This window comes from Lepisma saccharinum, chromosome 2, assembly GCF_977018435.1.
Source record: "Lepisma saccharinum chromosome 2, izLepSacc3.1, whole genome shotgun sequence".
In the NCBI taxonomy this organism is placed as follows: Eukaryota; Metazoa; Arthropoda; class Insecta; order Zygentoma; family Lepismatidae; genus Lepisma; species Lepisma saccharinum.
Window position 1 is genome coordinate 77,569,487 of NC_139230.1, and position 20,458 is coordinate 77,589,944.

Sequence of the window (20,458 nt, forward strand, 5' to 3'; positions counted from 1 at the left end):
AAAAACCGCGTAAATTACTTCCACAAAATAAAATTGGAACCTCAAAGAAAATCAATACAAACATGTTAAAATATTGGCGATACGCGACCTTATCCCATTCAGCTCCGGAAGAAGACCGATGGGGAACATAACAATGGACTCTTTTCTCCCCCTTCGGCCGTCAATGATCGCTCGCGGTTTGGGGTAACGATGGATGAAGTATTCTTCTTTTCTCGTGCAAATTTCGTTCGCAACCTTGTAGACGGGTGTTGAACTCGAGGTATTCTCCCTTTTTTAAGAGCAATTATTATTAATAACATGCATTCTGGCCGTGTACTTCGTTTTCATATAGGTTACATCGTTCAATTTCTTCGATTTTAAAGCGAACATAGGCTAACGCCATATATTGTGTTATAATATCTTCTACCTCCGATCGCATCGGGACCGGTTGAATTCGGATAAATCCAGATCCTTAATTATACCTAATATGATCCAGCACCGTCGCCACATTACGTCATCGGCGCCTGGAAACCTTGCCTGGCGCCATCAAATGGCTTAGAATAGCCAAAACGTGCCCTGAAAATGCATTAACTTCAAGTTCACACGAGTGCCTGAATCAGCCTTATCTCATATCCGGGCGTAACGCGTATAAGAAAAGAATAATGTGGGTTAGAATATGCCGGAACTGAGTTCCTTGGGTTAGAATAGGCCGGAACCGGGTACCAAAATAGTATATATTATGCGTTAATGGAAAACCATTAGAAACCAAGCTCCACGTTTGTATAAATCATCCGTGACTCATATCCGGCTGAAACACATATATAAAGTACAACAATAGTGTTAGGTTAGGGTAAAAACGGGATACATAATAGTATCTTTTGTGCACTAATGGAAAACCATTAATTCCAAACTCACACGTGTGCATGAGTCATCGATGACTCATCTCCTCCTCCACCCCCGACACGTGGCGCTTGATTAATTAACGATAGCGTCACACCTCGATAAATTATAAAAAAGAAAACATTAATGTCAATTAAAGGGTCTATTGTTAGGCTCTAAGTATTTTTGATTCTACTGAAACATGAATCATTACAATACTAACTTGAAAACAAGGTCAAGGCGTCCGCAGAAATTTATGCACGTTGTGCCAAAGTCACTTTCAGACATTATGTGCCTTTTTGTTCGAATTTCTAGAGAAAGCAAGGCATATACTATAGAAAATAAACATTTCTCAGTTGAGTGCATCAATATTAGTAGTATTAGTATTACGTAACAATTTCGTTTTTTGACGTTAAAATTACTTTACTTTTTGTTTTAATACTTACACAGTAATGAAGCATGAATCATAATTGCATAGTTTCATATGGCCGGGTCGAGAATAGAATTTGACGTCATTGGTATCTCATCTTAGGAAATTTTTATTATTACGTAAGAAATATTTTTTAAACAAGGAGAAGTGTGCATGAGCGTCATAAAGGAATATGTATTTCGAGCAAAGCAAAACAAAATTCTAAATGGGACATTTGAAGAGGAGTGAGCAAGTGAGCAGGATTTTCTTGAAACTGACAAAATCCATTTAAGTCGCCTGTTCTTTCTAAATAAGAATGAGATGGATGTGACTATTAAGAACGGTTCGAAGTGCGTGTCGGAGTGAGCAAGAAATGTTCAGTAAATATATTTCTTGGAAAACTGAGTACTAACTTTAAAGTAATAAGCATAACCTTGAGTTGCGGGCCATAGAAACAAATGTTTAGAATCCGGAGCGAGCAAATCAATTGTTACTAAAAACAGACAATTTGGTCAAAATTCAACAAAGTAATTTTGTTGCGACCCGTCTATCCCCTGTCACGTCCCTGGTCTTGTATATATATGAGTGTCAGTTTATTAGAAACCGAATTTGTTGCCTGTGTGCTCACTGAAGGTCTGCTTGAGACGATTCCAGACACTTTGGCACCAGCGACCAGCTGGGTTGCTTGGAACTTGCTTTTGGCGCGGGCACGATTCGAATGGAAACAGACAATTCTGCTAGTGATTGTTGCAGTCTAATTCTCGAATGAATATTTCACTTGCTCTCGTTGCCTTCACTAATTCTATTTAAACCAGCCCAATAATCAAAGAATAGAATAGCTATATTGGGAACCTTTCAACAACTCCCATATTCGCAAAATAGTACATATTATGGTTGGTTAAGTCCACTTTATGCACAGTAAGGCTAAATGGGACTGGACCTACAGTTTAAAGTGGGATCCGAGGCACTTATGGCTCCACCGGGTATAGAACCCTGGACCCCTTGATTACAAGGCGACGACGCTACCACTGTCACATCGGAGAGGCCCAGTACATATTGTGCCAGAATACTTTAAATAGCAGTTATTAATTGTATTTTTGACTGTAAACACGAGAATCTAATAAAAATGTTCCTACATTTTTCATCACGTTTTAATGAAGTCAAAAATACAATGTTCAAACTTTCTTGTAATACTTTTCTAGATATCCAAGTTACAAGATGATGTAATTTCTCAATGATAATTTTGTTGCAACATTAATATATTTCTGTCATTGTAATCATCATTTCTCAGCTAGGGTGTAGTAAACGTTCATGCAACTTCCAACTCTTTAAAATTATGCACTTTTTACGTGAGGCCCGCTATTATAAATTAGGAGGGAGGAAAATAAACGGATGACACGCTCACTCAACAAGATACCTTGAATCAGTGGTGCTTTCAAATCTGGACCGAATAACAATTACAAGAGTCAGAACGAGTTTACATAGATTGAGCTGATGGACTCGTATCCGGACTCAGATTTTCTGTGTCTTCTACAGATGACTGCAGGCATAGCACCTTCGTCGACGGTCAATATTTTCCAAATAATTGCCCTAAATCAAGAAATGTTCCAAAATAGTGGGACATTAAGTGAAATATGATATGTGGCTACTTACAACTACATCCATGCAACGCTGTAATGCACTTTACTTTACCCTTGCATGTTTCACATTCATGTTATTTATTAGTATTTTTTGTGTTAAGAACTCTACACCTTTCCAACGACATTAAAATCTAAAGTCTTAAAATACCACCATAAAATCGAGATTGTTTATTTTATGCTCGTAGGCTTGTTGCACTACGTCGCTGTGTATTAGTAGCGACATGTTTTGTGCTGCCATTGGTTGAAAATGTTCAGTGTGTACGTCGATCCAAACTGTCTCTTTCAAGGTTAGTTTTTAAAACTACACATAGTAATAAAACTAGACCGTATGATCGCAATAATTGAGACAGTTTGCGTCTTGTGCTTTTGTAGTCGAGTCAGTATGTTCTGCCAAGACGACACCGTCTACTTTTTATAAGTAGTTGATTGAAAGCATTTTATGTGACTAAGAAATGTCTCCCTATGTTGCTAATATCGGACTCTTGAGATAACAGTGCAGAATAATGGTGTGTTCGTCTCTACCTCACATTGGTGAAGCCACTTGTTTTATTGCGACATGTTATGAGAGTTTTTTAGCCGACATTCCAAAAAAATGTAACGAAACATCAGATTAGGGTTGTGCTGTCACGGACACTTCTGGGTAGTAATGATTCCGTTGAAATTTAATAGTGTTGCAACAACACAGAAGTGTCTGTGACTGTACGATATGATTATTTACCAATAAAATACTTCTCCCAACTCGGCCTCGAGAACGTTGGTTCTTTTCTCTTTCTTAATCGTGGTTGCGTATTGCAAGGGTGAAATGTTTGTGATGTGGAGGTAGCAAGGTGGTAAAAAGGTTATTTTTATCCTGCGTTTGAGACTGGGTAACGACATGAAGACGTACGATATTTAAACTTCTTGACTGTATGCTTGCTTTTGGTGCAGATGGAACTCGTCTGTTTGAGTTGGTGTTTTAAGTCCGCTTTATGCACAGTAAGGATAATCGGGACTGGACCTACAGTTTAAAGTGGAATCCAAACCACGAAGTGCCTCCACCAGGTATCGAACCTGGGACCCCTTGATTACAAGGCGACGAAGCAACCACTACGCCATTTTTTTAAGGAATACACCTAACCGGAAGTATCTCCCTTTTTTCATTATATTCTCAAGATTTTCATTTCTCGGTTATTCTCAATTTTCAGTTTTTCTCATTTGGACAAACACAAATACCCATGCCTTACCCGGGACTCGAACCCGGAACCCCTGGCGTCGTAGCGCACTGTGCTAACCACTCCGCCAAGGAGGTCGCCAGGCCCATCGGAGAGGCCTTAGGTGGAACTCGTACCCCTCCTACTTGACTGCGAGAAGAACTACCGAATTAAGAAAGAACCTGGCGTCCGGTAAAAAAGGCGCGAAAACGAAATGCTTGTGGTCTAGGTGATAGGACGCAAAGAAACACCAGCAAACTTCATGGGTGACGTGGAAGTAGAGGTCAGGTGATGAAGAGTTAATGTGAATGGGTTGCAAGGAATGAGATTTATAAAACGTTTTATTGTTCGCTCCATTCGCGAAACAAACATTTCTGTACCCTTGACATCAAGTTTATACGTCAATCATTCATTATTAAAATTACGCCCCATTTCAGGGGATCCCAAACTTTGTAGTTTCAAAATTTTTCCGCGGCGCCCAAGTCAGAATGTAGGCATATGCCTATCTAAAACTTGCAACGCTAAGTTAGTGTTCTTAGGTTGTTTGCCTTAAGTTAAAAAGTAAGCACATATTTCAAATTCAAAAACATTGTTTATGTAAAAAGGACTAAATAAGCAAATGTTTGAAACAATCAGATCTAAAACCATCTGTAGACTAACAAGTAAGTGGTATTTCAGTGAAAATATTGCACCCCGGGGCGCCGCGGAGCACACTTTGGGAACCACTGCCCTATTCAATATTGAATCAGTTTGTGAAGAAAGGTTTAATTAAAATGTCGATTAAGACTCACACCATTATATACTTGGATAGTTTTACTGTACTGGACTTCTGGTAAATTAACACTTAATTCATTTTACAAAGAAATTAAATAAGTTACTTTTCCTTTGCTCGTTCGTTTTGTTCAAATGTACAGTCTACATGGAACAGCCATCTGAAGAACCACCCTCCTCCCCCAAACTAATAACTCCAACAGAAGTAAAATTTTTGTCGACTATAATCTCCAAATTCTGTTCTCAACCAGAGAGATAAAATCGTAACAATTCAATTGCGAGTGACCCTTCACAACGATGAGGAAAGTGAGATCCTAGTTCCAGCGGATAATTCGTTAGGGCCGCTTCAGTAGATTATAGTACACGCTGAATGTGCACAGAAAATATAGTTTCAAATATAATGAGTGGCTTCGCAAATGATCTGCGAAGACTGTATTTGTATGAGCATTCTCTTAGTTCCCTCAGGAGAATTGAATAAAACAATGGCTTGGTGTAGCTTTCAGAGGCGAGCGGCACGTGACACACGCTTAACTTGCAAACCAGCATTCAGAAAGCGACAGGACAAGCTGCATGTGTCGCTCTGATTAGGCAGTTTTCTCAATACTGTGCTCTTGTTAGCTCATGCGCGGTGAATGTTTGAATTTAAACTAACTGCGCTAGTGTCGCTTGCCGCTTGCAGCTTCTGTGTGAATTCTCCGTGTCGCTTGTCGCCTGTCACTTGTAGTCTGTCTTTTGCAGCTTTTTTGCTTTGTAAGGAAGATTTTACAAGAAAACGACAACCAACACGTCTCCCTTGGAAGCGAATTAGCAGTAATGAATTGAACTGTTCGAACAGAAGCGACACGACAAGATGCAGGTATCGCTTGTAGCTTGCGTGTCGCTCTGATTGGCCAGTTTTGTTAACACTGTGCATCATGTCGCTTCGTATTTTTGTTCGCGCATGCACGGTGAATGTTTTGCCTTATATTGAATGGTCTAATGTCGCTTGTTGCTTTGGTATAAAATCTCCATGTCGCAAGTCGTCTGCCGTTTATGCCTTTTAAGCAGATTCCAGACCGAAACGTAACGCGACAAGCGACAAGCGACAAGCCTCGGTAGTCAATGCTACGTTTCGAACTGATACAGCACGGTAAGCTGTAAATATTGCATGTCGCTTGGTTGTGTCACTCAAACTTTATCAATGTTGTGCATCGTTATGACCGTTTCCTGTCGTACAGGATTTTGTGTATCGCGCATGCGCGAGAGGTTACCTGTTTCGTTTTGTACCAGTGTCAAGTGAAGGAAATAGTTCGGTATGAAGCCAGCTACGTGCAAGGTTGCTTCGAGGTGTTGCTTGTGCGTTTGCAGAAATGTAAGTGTATGCTGTATGAAAGCGAGCTATTACATATATCTTACTTTAACTGTTTTTTTTATTTGTATAACCCAAAATGTGTTTGATAGCTTCAGGCAGGGTGGTTATACAAAGTTTGGCGCCCAAACAGGGACTCGAAACGAACGAGCATTACTCAGCACTTATGGACTGTTAAGATAGAGAGCGACTGGCAGTGTAGCGACCACGTGACCTTTGCGATTCAGTTTTTTCCTCGCCAGCTGTGTGCGAAGACGTTGCAGTGCAGTAATCATGTCAGGAAAGGCGAAAGAAATGGAGCAGCTTTTAAAGCAAATGGAAACTCGTATGTTCGAAAAACTACAAGAGCAGAGCAACGAGATGCAGGGACAATTACGAGAACAAGGTAGGGAGTTAATCCAGCAAACTAAACACGTTGAAGAAAGAATTAATTCAAGTTTGTGCAAAGTTGAAACCTCGTTGAAGCAAGAAATTGATGTCGTAAAAAGTGAAATAGTGAGAATTGAATGTAACCTGAATGCAAAGGCTGAGTTACTTCAAGAAGATTTTGTGTCGTTGGAAAATAGAATAGAAAAGAAAATAGCCGACGATAAAGCGAATATGAAAGAATGTACAGGTGTGTTCAAACAACAAGTTTTAGAACTACGTAATCATTTAGAAGGTAAAATTAATGAGATTGCAGATAATTGCAATGCACAAAACATTAAATTACGAGAAGTTTTTGACAATCAAGTAAAGCAAAATGAAACTGTGTTTGTTGAAATAAAGAAAGCAATGGATAAAGATCAGGCTAAGTTTGCTTGTTTGTTCGATCTTGTTAAGAGTAATGAATATAGTGCGATAGAATTAAAAGTAAGGTCAGATAATTATGATGTTCATTTACAAGATCTTGCTAAAGAATTGAACGAATTAAATACAAAAGTAGGTCATACTTTTCAAGATTTGAATCAAAGTGTGCAGTCTACCAAATGTAAAAATTACAGAATGTGATACTACTGTAAAAGGCTGTGTTCAGCAAATTTCTGATATTACACATAAAATTGACGTAATAGAAGGGAAATGCGTTGGCATGGAATATCAATTAAGAGATTTGAGCAATGAAATAGGCATGTTGAAACTTAGTTTAAATAACATTTCGTCAAGTATGAATGTTCCTTGTAACACATACGTAGATAGAGAATCCAGAATAGATGTAAGTTCTTTATCAAAATCTAAGAATGAAAATAAGGTATCTTTTCCGAGTAAAGTATCTGAACATATTACGTATAGAAAAAAAAATATGTTGAAAAGGAATATAATCCTGAAAGTATTTCTTCAGGTTCTGAATATCAAGCAAAAGTGAAGGAAATAAAGATAAGGCTGATATAAATGTAGGATTTCCATATGGCAAAAACACTGAAAGTAAACGTGATAGTAGGTTAAGTAAAGTAAATGTAACAGAGTATAATAGTTCTGATAGTGATTCAGAACAAAGGCTTAGAAGGTCAGAAAGAAAATTAAAGCAAGGAATATTAAAATATTCTGATGTAGATAGATTTCCTAAGTTTAATGCAACAAGAACCGATTATTTAGCTTCCCAGTTCCTACAGGAAGTGGAAGATAGGTTTGAAATGTTGAATGTGTCGAGAAATGAATACATGAGATACATTCCATTGTTATTAGAAGGAGTTGCTAAAAACTGGTACTTACAAGAGAAAGCACAAATATGTGGTTATGATGAATTTAAGCTTATGTTTTTAAATGTATTCGAGAGTTCTTCATGGAAATCGACTCTTTTGGCTAATATTTTGTGTAAAAGGTATTCTAAAGAGTTAAAACAGTCTCTTTGAGTTACTTTTGGTCTCAGATTAATCTGTTAAACACAATACAGCCTGATATGAGTGATCAACAAAAGATAATTCTAGTATCTCAACAGTTACCTGTAAAAGTAAAAGAAGCTATTTTAAATCAGCCATACATAAGTTTGAATGTAGCAGCTGAGCTTGTAGCTAGACATGAAGCATTATATACAGGGTATGAACAAGAAACAAAAAGATATGGTAGATTTGTAGGTGTAGGACAAGTGAAAATTGTACAAGGTGATACAGTTAGGGATAAACTACCTTTAACAAACTCTTTTCAAAGAAATTATGTGAATGAAAATAGTGGCAATGTTGATAGCAATCGAAACATGTATAACCGAAATGGGAGTGTAAGACAAAGGTCATGGGGTCAAAGACCTAACCGTCCTCAATCAAGTTATAGATTACCTAATAGAAGTGGGAATGATTCAAATATAAGTAGAAGAAGTAGATATAGTTACGATGTTAGTAATGATGACATTATTAGACATGATAGTAATGAGAGAGTTGCAAGTGGAACTAGTTATCGAAATAGTAGTACAAATACAGTACCGTATAACAATATTCAAGTTAGTAATAATAGTCATAGTAGATTTATGAGAGAGTCTGTATTAGGAAATTCTCAATTTAGTGGACTGAGATCTTGTTCTGAAGACACAGAAACAGTAAATGTAGATTCTTCGCCTAGAGCGAATGCACCTTTGTTCATGCAATCACAACCTTTAAACTAAGATGCGAGTCTACTGTTACGACGACACATAGTAGCGTAGATGAAGACAATCTTGTTGTGTCTGTAATTAATTCTGATATTGAAACTCATGTAAAGGAGGTTTGTAATGTAATATCTAAACCAAAGATGAGTGAAGCTCCATTGAAAACTGTATGTACGATAGATATTGATTTTTACGAGGATATATTGGAAAATGAAGCACAGTATAACTCAAGTAATATGGTGTTACCTGTGAATTTAAGAAATAAGATAAAAAGTACTACATTTATTTTTGCGAACATTAATGGAGTAAAGAATAGATGTTTATTGGATACTGGATGTGAAATTTCGCTTATGTCAGAGAAAAGATGGAGAGAAATAACGTCTGAAGTAAAAAGTCCTAAACTTGATCTTGTAGGAGATATAATTGTACTTGATTATACTGGTAAAAGAAAGCAAAAAGTGTTAGGTAAATTCTGTGTAAATCTTGAAATGGATAACATTGATTTTCTGATCCAGTTTGTTGTTGTAAGAGATTTATCAGTTGATGTGTTGTTAGGTTTAGACTTTTTATATAGTATAGAAGCTCAGATTGATTTCAGAGATAATGCTATGATGTTTAATTCAGAAGAAAGTTCACATTTAGTTACGTTAATTCCAATTTCATGCACTTATGTTGAATCTGAAAATAATTTAGAAAAAGATTGCCTCAGAATAATGACAAAATCTGAAATGAGTGAAACAGTTGCTAGTATTAGTGATTTAAGGAATGAGACTTTGCAAGCAGAGATTTTAACTGACAATGAAAAGGAGAAATGATTTGATTTACTAGTAGAATTTCAAAGTTTATTTTATGATAAACCAGGTCATTGTAATAAATACATCCATGACATAGAACTTAATACAGATGAACCTCTTGTTACGAAACCTTATCCTATACCATATCACTACAGACAAGCTGTACGTGATTATATCAATAAGTTATTGGAATGGAATATTAATGAACAGTGTGATTCCCCATATCTTAATCCTCTTGTGGTAGTACTTAAGGCAGATAAAAGTATACGCATATGTACAGATTTTCGTAATATTAATAATCATCAGAAGATTAGCCAGATTAGACCTATAAATATTGAAGATGCAGTTCAAGGATTTATGGATAAACCTTATGTTACTCTGATTGATATGTCAGCTGGATTCCATCAGGTATTACTCTCTGAAAAATCAAGAAAATATACTGCATTCTCTTTTGAGGGGAAACAATATCAATATAAAAGACTTGTGTTTGGTACTTACAATGGTGTGCAGGCTTTGACCATGGCAATGAGTAGAGTGCTTGGAGATACACTCTCTGATAATGTAATAATATATGTTGACGATTTATGTGTTCGTAGTAGTACATTTGACGCTCATCTTAAGCATTTAAGAGAAGTATTTTGCAAATTGCAAGAATCTGGTATGACTATACGCCTGAAAAAGACATATTTTTGTAAAGAAAGATTACTTTACTTAGGTCATATTATTGATAGAACTGGTATTCATGTAAACCCCGAAAGAGTAAGAGCTATTCTTGATCTTCCAGCTCCAAAAAATATAAAAACACTCCAAAAAATCATTGGTAGTTTCTCATGGATGAGGAAATTTATTCCAAATCTTGCTGTTATATGTACTCCCTTGTATGAATTATTAAGAAAAGGCAAGAAGTGGGTGTGGACAGAGAAAGAACAAAGACGTTTTGATTTACTGAAAGAAGCAATTTCAAATGATGTTAAACTTTTCCATCCAGATATTCATCAACGATATTATGTCCAAGGAGACGCCTCCTTACTTGGCGTTGGAGGTTATTTATTTCAAATTGTTGATGGTGAAAAAAGGGTAATAAGTTACATGAGTAGTACATTAAGAATCATGAGAGGCATTACACCATAACAGAACTAGAGTGTCTAAGTCTATTATTCTGTATAGAAAAATGTAGCCAATATCTTCTAGGAAGAGAATTCACAATAGTATGTGACCACAAATGTCTTATTTGGTTAAATCACTCAAAGAATTGGAACCCTCGTTTGTTGCGATGGTCTCTCCAGCTTCAGAAATACCAATTTACAGTGGAATATTGTAGAGGTTCTGATAATGATCTCGCAGATCTATTATCAAGACATTTTGAAGGATCTGAACCTGTTTTGGTTCATGTTAACAATAATATGGTCTTGAGAAATGAAATTTTGGATATACCAGTAGATATACTTGTGCAAGAACAATGTAATGATGAAGTGTTTCAACCTATCATTAATCATTTAAACAATTCTGAAGGTTTGAATATGAATTTGCCAAGACAATGTAGAAATTGGAAGACATATTATAAAATATGTAATGGAGTTTTGTTAATGAGAGATTTTTATTTTGAAAATTCATGGAAGATATGTATACCTCAATCTTTGATTTCTGTATTATTAAGAAATTATTATGATAACATGGGCCACTTTGGTGGTGATAAAGTTCTTAGAAGAATGAGGAAAATTTATTACTGGCCTCGTATGAGAAAAGATATTTTGAGTTATGTTAAAGACTGTGAAATTTGTATGAAAACAAAACCAAACAGGCATCCGCCTAAAGGAACTTTTCAGTTACACTATAATAGAGGTGAAACTGTTTTATTTTTAGATATTCAAGGTCCTTTGGTTAGAAGCTCAAAGGGAGAAAGGTTTTTGTTAACATTGCAGGATGCTAATACAAGGTATTTATTTGCCTATCCAATGAGATTTAGTACAGCTGATAGCATTGTGAAAGTCCTCTTAAAAGGATATATAAGACACTTTGGTATTCCACATAAGTTAGTAAGCGATAATGCTGCAGTGTTCCATTCTAAGAAATATGTAAATACTTTGACTAACCTAGGTATTAAGTTAACATACACTCCTATGTACCATCCAAATTCTAATTTGGTTGAACGCAGTCATTGTGAACTAAACAAGTATATTGATATAATTGTGAGTTTACTCAATGATAGCATACATACTTGTTTAGGGTATGCTCCATCTGAATTACAACTTAATAGAAATCTGGAATCATGTACTTTGAATCACTTTCAAGTACCCCTCAATGAAGTTCCACAATGGAAAAATAAATTATATATGACTTCTGTTAAGGACTTAGAGATAAAAAAGAAAAGGAATAAAAGATATAATGTAAGGCAAGAGAATAAAGCTGAATTTTCAGATTTAGTATTTATCCAAACTCACTACCTTAGTAATCTTCTAGGGAATCGTATCAAAAAATATTGTGAAATTTATGAAGGTCCATATTTAGCAGTTTGCAACAAAGCAACTAATATCTTCAAATTAATAGACTTAAAAACTGGTAATATTAGTGATAATCATCATAGTGATAACTTAAGAGTATGGAAATGTTCAAGTGAGAAGAGAGATTATTATTTAAAACAATTAGAAAAGTTAAACGCAGAGTTATACAAGCATTTGTTCAAATGAAAGTATAGATAAATATGTTGTATGCAGATATGTATTCTACATATTTTGATATTTTGTTTGTAAACACAGATATTTGTTATCATGATAATCATGATTTATTTTTGGTTTGATACAAGATTTGAATTCTTTTGATGAATTAATCAATCATCTTTAAAAATAAAGAAACAAAAATTTAAGTTGTTTTTTATGTATCATGGAAATTTAATTTTATTTTGAATTACCTAAGTGTGAAACATTTAGAACTTATACATGTAATAACTATTAATGGAAGATGTCAAAAGTGTAAAATTTCACTTACTCCCTTCGTGAAATTTTTCATTGAAGGAGAGGGATGTATGACCGTTTCCTGTCGTACAGGATTTTGTGTATCGCGCATGTGCGAGAGGTTACCTGTTTCGTTTTGTACCAGTGTCAAGTGAAGGAAATAGTTCGGTATGAAGCCAGCTACGTGCAAGGTTGCTTTGAGGTGTTGCTTGTGCGTTTGCAGAAATGTAAGTGTATGCTGTACGAAAGCGAGCTATTACATATATCTTACTTCAACTGTTTTTTTTATTTGTATAACCCAAAATGTGTTTGATAGCTTCAGGCAGGGTGGTTATATCGTGACGCCTCTACTTGTTGTCGTGCACGGCGGTGAATGTTTTAGTCTACAAGACTAAAGGGGCCCGTGTCTCCTGTCGATGTGGAAGCACACTGTCGCTTGTCGTCTCCGTCAGAATTCATCCCCTGACCCCTTCAAGGAGACTTCAGATCGAAGCGACAAGTGGCAGGCGACGACCGACAGGCAACACTGGCATGGACGTCAGCAGGGTTTTTTCCTGGGAGGGGCAAGGAAGGTATTTTTTTCCAGTGGGGGCAAATAAGCCACATTTTCCCCAATGTTCCCTCAAAAAACATTGTTTACATTTGAATTTATCATGTTCGTGCATTAATTAACACATATTATTGTGGCTGAAATGAAATTATATGTGTGAAATATATAATTTTTGGTTGACTTTCATTTTCCAGGGGAGCACGGCCACCCTTTCCCCCCTTCCGGACACCCATGAACACTGTCGACTTCAATCTAAAGCAAGAAATGCACCGCTCATGCGCGAAAAACCTAATGGATCGACCCGCAAGCGACATGTGCAGCTTGCCCTGTCGCATCCATGCGAAAGGTCGAATTGATTACTAAGGGTTCACTTCCATGCGATACGTATCTCTTGTCGCTTGTTACCTATTGCGTTTCGCTTGGTAGCGTGAAAATAAAGAGCTTCGTTTCACACAATTGCGGCATGATAGGCCGCACAAGCCTGCTTTGATTTCTGAAATCTTCAAACAACACATAGAAGTATGCAAAGTAAAAATTAAGAGTCAGCGATTAGGGTAAATGTGATTATTATCTCAATTCCACAGTGGGGCAAAAACTCCTTAAGTACGCCACAGACTGCACAACAGTTAATCCCTTCCTCAACTCCGCCGGGAAAGGAACTCTTCTTTTCCCCCTTCCTAATGCTCTGCGCCGAGACAGATACGTGCAAGCTACGCGCTCTCAATTGACGCCGTAAAGCGCATTTCACAACTTTTTGCCCAATTCGGTATGGCACGTAGCTGCTTACGCACAGGAAGAAATCATGTGACCTACGAGAATTCTGATTGGTTGGACGGGTTTTGCAATATTGATTCGTACCCCCAACGGATGCAATTGTATTAAAATTACAACACGTAAATTAGACAGGTGATATTGGTACCAGGTTCCAACAAGAATAGTAACAATTTTTTCGTGAAGAAAACTGCATAAATGATAATTTTCAAAAACCACGGTGGTATTTGTAATCACATGCATTGTCTCGACATTTTAAAATGAATTTTATTATGCTAATTTATCAAATTATAGTGGTTCAAACAACATATGTACACTCACTCTTGCCTTATAAGACCACGTTTACACGTATGTGCGTGTGTTCCAAGGATGACGATTTTCGGCCGGACATCATATTATTATTATATCGATTCATCAGGAAACATGCAAAGAACTTTAACCTTTTGCTGTCCAAGCGTCTGGATCGAGATACCCAAAAGTAACCCTCACGGGACGAAGCGTCTCGATCGAGACGCTGTGTCAAGGTCGTAGTTTTTACGTTATAACTTTTCTATTTTTGACTAGAATTTCGATTTTATTTTTTTATATTGTTCCTAACACATGTATTTAACAGAAAAGGTTTTTTGCATTTTTTTTGTCTTCATGAAAATGGAGGGGGAAAGGCGGGAAAAGGGACTTCTCTTTTGCGTCTCTTTTCAAGGTCAATTTTTTGCCGACACAGGAAGACAATTTTTTAAATAATTTTTGGGGGCTTTCTCCCTTCCCCCTCCATATATACGCCAGATTTGCATACATTTTGCATTTTGTGCATTTTGACATTTTTTTAGGGGCGGGGGAGGGGGCGGGGGAACAATAGGGTCATTCAACAAAACGCATTCTTGGCCCATCCTGAAAATCTCCTTCTGGCTTTAATAACCGACAAAATCCCAGAAATAAGAAGTTTTGGTGGGCAAAGAATTAAGAAAGCAAGACGATTGAAAAAAGGCAAAATAATTCGCACTTTTGTTTTACCAACCATCAATTTTAATGCAGGCCAATACTATGACATTGTTGATTGGGCTTCATGCTCCCTCCACGAGCCTACGTTGGCCAATAATATTACTAATGAAGAAGTAGATGACTACATTAAAAACAAAAATATAGCGGAAAATCAAGACTTGCCCTGCCACACACAAGGAGTGGAACGACTTGTGAAAATTATCACAGAGGCTGCTTCTTCCGTTTTTCGGCGCCAGCGCACGTGATGGCTACATCAAAGCGAAATTGGAATCTAGAGAACATATGCCGACATTTCGAACAAAAAGTAACTATAAAGTTCAAGTAGAAAACTAGAAGAAAATCTTGGCCTGCCCCTTAGTAAAATTATGTTTGCCAATATCAATTGGGTGGGTGGAGCTCGCAGTCCAGCCACCTCCTCGTGGTGATATCTGAGTTATTTTCAAAGCATAATAAGCTATGAAAATAAGCGAAGCGCTGGACAGTAATTGAGGAACTGTTAGCAATTAGAAAGCCAAAATATTTTATTTAGTCTTTTATATCGGAAAACCTTCGAATAAAACACAGTCGAAACCAATTGGAAACCATATAGAAAAAATGGAGTTTTTAGCCTTAAATTGTCAATTTTTGACCAAAAGCATACGTAAACAGCATAGGAAACCACCCCTAAGGCACGAATGTAACATATTTGCCATAAACAAAACAATAAATGACCATTATGCAGAAAAAAAACACACGAAATAGCCAAATAATGACAATTTTGTGAAATTGTTGTGCGTGTTGCATAACCAAATCACGATCAAAACTTCAAGGTCGATGCGCGCCACCTAAACGACCTCCAAAAAATCTGAAAAATATCAGACGTGTTTTAGATCACAAATGGCCACTTTTCCGCATTAGCCACCTTAACATTTCGAAAAAAAGTTTTTTTCGATACACCCTAACCTAGAGGTATCTATTTATAGATAGCTGGTAAACAAAAGGTTAAAAGATGAAGAAAAATGTAGTATTTGTGTAGTATATGATATTTATGAATGAATGAGCGCCCCCCCCCCACACACATAATTTACCTTCATTTAATATTTTTTTAAAATTGAACTTGGTTTACAAAGCCCCACCTGATAACCCGTGAGCCCCCCTGGAGATCAATTCTAGCTACGGGCCTGTGCCAGACTATACGTTTATGTCTACATGCGTTATCTAGCCGTAATCTACACGAAGATTTCATTGGTTTATAGTTTACATAGTCTACTGTAGACAATACAAACAAAAGGGAAAAAGAAAATCCGAATGGTCTTTGAAGGAGAAAGTATTTCTTTCTTCGAACATGTCGATAACCAACTTAAGACCATCCGACGTAATCAAAGTTATCGAAAAAGTGGACAAGGGACTACAGGAAGAAAAACAAATGACAGCCATAGTGAAAACTGACATTTTTTTTACACTGACAAAAGGGAAGTCTAAAAAAATTTTTTTGTCTTATTACTGCGTAGGAAGTGCATGTGTCCTTAAAGAAGATTTTTCCACGTGTGAAATGGTGGAAATAGAAGTAAAACAAGTCTCTTCATTCTACGGACATTGCATTTTTTGGGTATGTGCGACAAGTTTATTTTGCAGTTCAATCAATACGTAGTGAATTGGTTGAACGTAAATAAATACTTAAATCACTTATTTCTGGACAGTGGAATACTTCACGCTCTCTATTTCCACCTTCTGATGCTGGTTGCTGCTTCTAGAACAATGCGCGTGCCTTGAACGGAGAACTTGCCGGCCTCCCTGATAGCGCAGTGGTAGCGTTGTTGCCTTGTAATCAAGGGGTCCCGGGTTCGATACCCGGTGGAGGCACAAGTGGTTCGGATCCCACTTTAAACTGTAGGTCCAGTCCCGATTAGCCTTACTGTGCATAAAGTGGACTTAAAACAACAAACCAATCAACCAATTGAACGGAGAACGCTGAGCGCCATGTTGTCTACGTTGATTACGTAGATTAAATAGTTTACACAGTCTACGTTGTTTACACGTAGAATGTAGATAATCATTGTTTACGCGTAGACGCACATCTCTGCTCGCAGTGCATTACTTGTGTCCATGCAAAACGTGGAGTAATGACGTAGTAGTTATGTACCCGCGTTGAGGTGGATAAATCAATTGATTGGAAATGATCGATCAAAGATCAATTGATGATGTAGTTGTGTGGGCAAGCAAGGGGTATTGTTGTGAGCGATGACGTCATAAAATGGGTGGGGTGAATTTGTGAGGATGAATTTGATTGATGTGACGTCATAAAATGGGCGTGGTTTAATTTTGTGAGGAGGATTCTGATTGGTTGTTGGGGAGGAGGAAAAGTATTCGGGTTTTTCTCGGTGACGGTTGGTCGGAGTTTCCGGCGTCTGAAAACAGATGGCGTTGATGAGGCTTTTAAGTGGTGCGGTGAATGTTAAGTGCCTTTTCTTGGAAAATTGAGTTTGTTGAGTGCTGTTTCGAGGAAATGTTGTGAGGAGTAATGGATGTGGTTTGGGTAATGGGTTTGGAAGGGTAATTGCTTTTGCATTCCTGAAATTCTGAGAATTTGGGTACGTGTTTTTGTTGTTGGAAGAGAGATGGCGTTGATGATTCTGAAATTCTGGGAATTTGGGTACGTGTTTTTGTTGTTTGAAGAAAGATGGCGTTGATGAGTCATTCCGAGGAAGGTGGTGTTTCTCTGGCGGCCGTTGATAAGTTTGAAAATCCTGGAATTGGGTGTGGTCTGAAAAAACATGTCCTAACATGTTTTAGGTTTAGCCTTCAAGGGTGCCTGTTTGAAGTATGTTTATCGGAAATCGTGACGTAGAAAAAATAAGGTATAAATAGAAGGGATACAGGATAATAGTATCATGAGGATGGATGTGTGCGGTACAAGACTGTCTGATAATGGTGTGAATTTCTACTAGGTTAGCTACGAGGAGTTCTGGGAACTTGTTCGATCTTGCGGCGACCTGGACAACGATCCAACGGCCCTGCATCGGGTGCTGAGTTATTTCCAGTTTATGTATGTAGCGATACCTGAATCTCCCTGGTGTGGATGTTACCTGTTCAACGGATTAGGAAAAGGAGTCCATCATCACTGCGAGAAGTTGAAGGAGATAGAAGAGAGGAAAAGAAGAGCGGACGAGAGAACAGGATTTCCAGGTCACGGGTGTATGTGCGAACTACGTCGCAGGAAGGAAGAGAACAAGATCGGTGAAGCTTTGAAGCAGAGAGTGAAAGAGTGGCTTTCATTGCTGGCAGACAGAAATTCCTTGTGGTGTTCTGGCTGTGATCGTCTTTTGTTACGTAAATTAGAAGAACATCCCTGTTTCCCTGTGGTTCCTGCAGAAGGTTTCGGCGTCCGCATACGTCTGTTCCCCGACGATCTTCAGGCTGTTCCTTTATCGCCGATACCTGGGACGCCATCACCTACAGTATCCGATTACTTTACCTTTTATGACGTATGTGAGTATTTACTCACCACGTGTGCTGGACTCACGCCGAGCCGTATGTTATCAGTTACGTATCAGTAAATTCGAGATACAGAACATACAGAAAGTGGCCTATAGGATTACGTCAGACTCCGGAAGAATTAGTGACTGCAGGATTTTACTATTCAGGCTTTAGCGACAGAGTATTATGTTTTCATTGTTCGTACGGACTTTGCGATTGGACATCCAAAGATTGTCCGATTCTAGGACATTACATGTTGGTACCCCAGTGTCCTTTTATACAAAGTGTTGCGGCGTTACATCGTAACTCCAAGAGCTGCAAGTATTGCGACAGTATAGAGACTCCTGAGAAAACGTCCGATAAACCTAGTGTGGATTCTGTGTGCAAAATACGTTTTCAGAATCCTAGCAGTGTTGTAATTCTCCCGTGTCGACATTTTGTTTCCTGCGGATCCTGTGCTTCCCAATTGGACAAGTGCGCCCTATGCCGGGGTAGCATTGAAGATACGTTGACAGTTTTCACCTGATGCTCAAAATGAATGTCTGTTTTTTGGACGTTCGAGGTCTTCGAGGAGCAGGAGGAGAATTTGTGTAGAAAGAAGTCGGAATTTTAAAATTTCCTTTTGACAATGCATTTGACTGTTTAGTGAAATCTCCATATGGTTTACGCTTTTTGAGTGAAAAGTATCGCCGAGTGAATTACTGGCTCCGTACCAACAAACACGGTCTCAACTGGGGAGATGGATGGCTACCGTATGAGAAATTAGGAGATTTGTTATATGTTGTGCTTGTGAATCAAATAGTGTACGTCAAAGGTACGGAGAAAGTGAAATGTTTTGAAAAATTACTTGGAGAAAAAGGTAAAGGTAAAATATCTGTACGTAACATCGAAGAACTTGAATGTCTAAAAATGAATAGTGTGAAAAACACTTCAGGAAGATGCAAAGAACATAGCAAATATAAAAATGTAAAAAAAAAACGAACAGTTGAAAATGTCTGGAAGATGTACAGTTTCTATTGTAATAAGTACAAGAAATAAAAGAGTTTTTTTTAAAATATACAAATGTTTTATTTACAATAAATAATATGGATATAGGTTTACAATACATAAAATAACACAAATGTTGTATTTACAATAGAATATGAAAGGTTTACAATACCTGAAGGGTTATATTACAATTCATAAAATAACAATACACAGAAAGAACAATGGTTCATTTACAACATCAGATACATGAAAGTAACAGAACTTATTTACAATGTCAATGTCTGTCCAAGATTGTTCTCAAGATATATTTCAATCATCAGTTCGTTGTACCAAAGAATATAAAAATAGTTCACTAAATTGGGCACTTCTTTTTTTTCTGAAACCATATTGTTCTTGATACAATATACAAAAGCTCCATTTCAGGTTGCAATTTATGATAACGTTCGTTCTTTAATTCCTGCAGAGGCCAAAAAAGGTTACACAAGAATAAGTGTAGTTCAGAGGCTGTGAAAATAAAAGCATCGGATGAATGATGCTGATACATCGAGATACAACGTTTCCCGAAAAAAATTACACCACTGACGGTGATATTTCCCGTAACCAAGTAATTGAATCGACGACCTGTTTCGACGTAATTCAGTAAGTCAGATTTCAAAGCCCACAGTTCCCTAATCTGCTTAGAATCGATGCGTACGGGTGATCTCCCCTGTTGCGAAAACTCCCACACCAAATTGAAAGGGGATTGCTTTTCGAATCCTATTGCTACGAACTTGTTTTTTTCATTGTTCAGAAAATATGTGTTAGCAAGATAGAGATCTAAACATGCCTCTACGTTGTGTAGTCCAGGACATTCGATTGTATCTGGGGAAAAGCCGATCCCCCTACGCCGTTTTATGAAATCACAGTCTGTAGTCACATCTATTCCCTCGTCCATCGGTTCGTTCTTGATACGGACAGTTTCGATTTTGAGGGGTTGCACACGTTTGCGAGTTTTACGTTTGTAAGCATCATCCTGATGGGTCATGCGTTTCACTAGTTTGTCGTGTTTTTCCATTGTAGAATCCCTAACAGGCTCCATGATATTTTCACTAGAGCTGTCTCGACGGCACTGAGAGAAAGATACAGCAGCACACATTTATATAGCTTTTTTCATAACACGACACCGGATCGTGTGGATAGA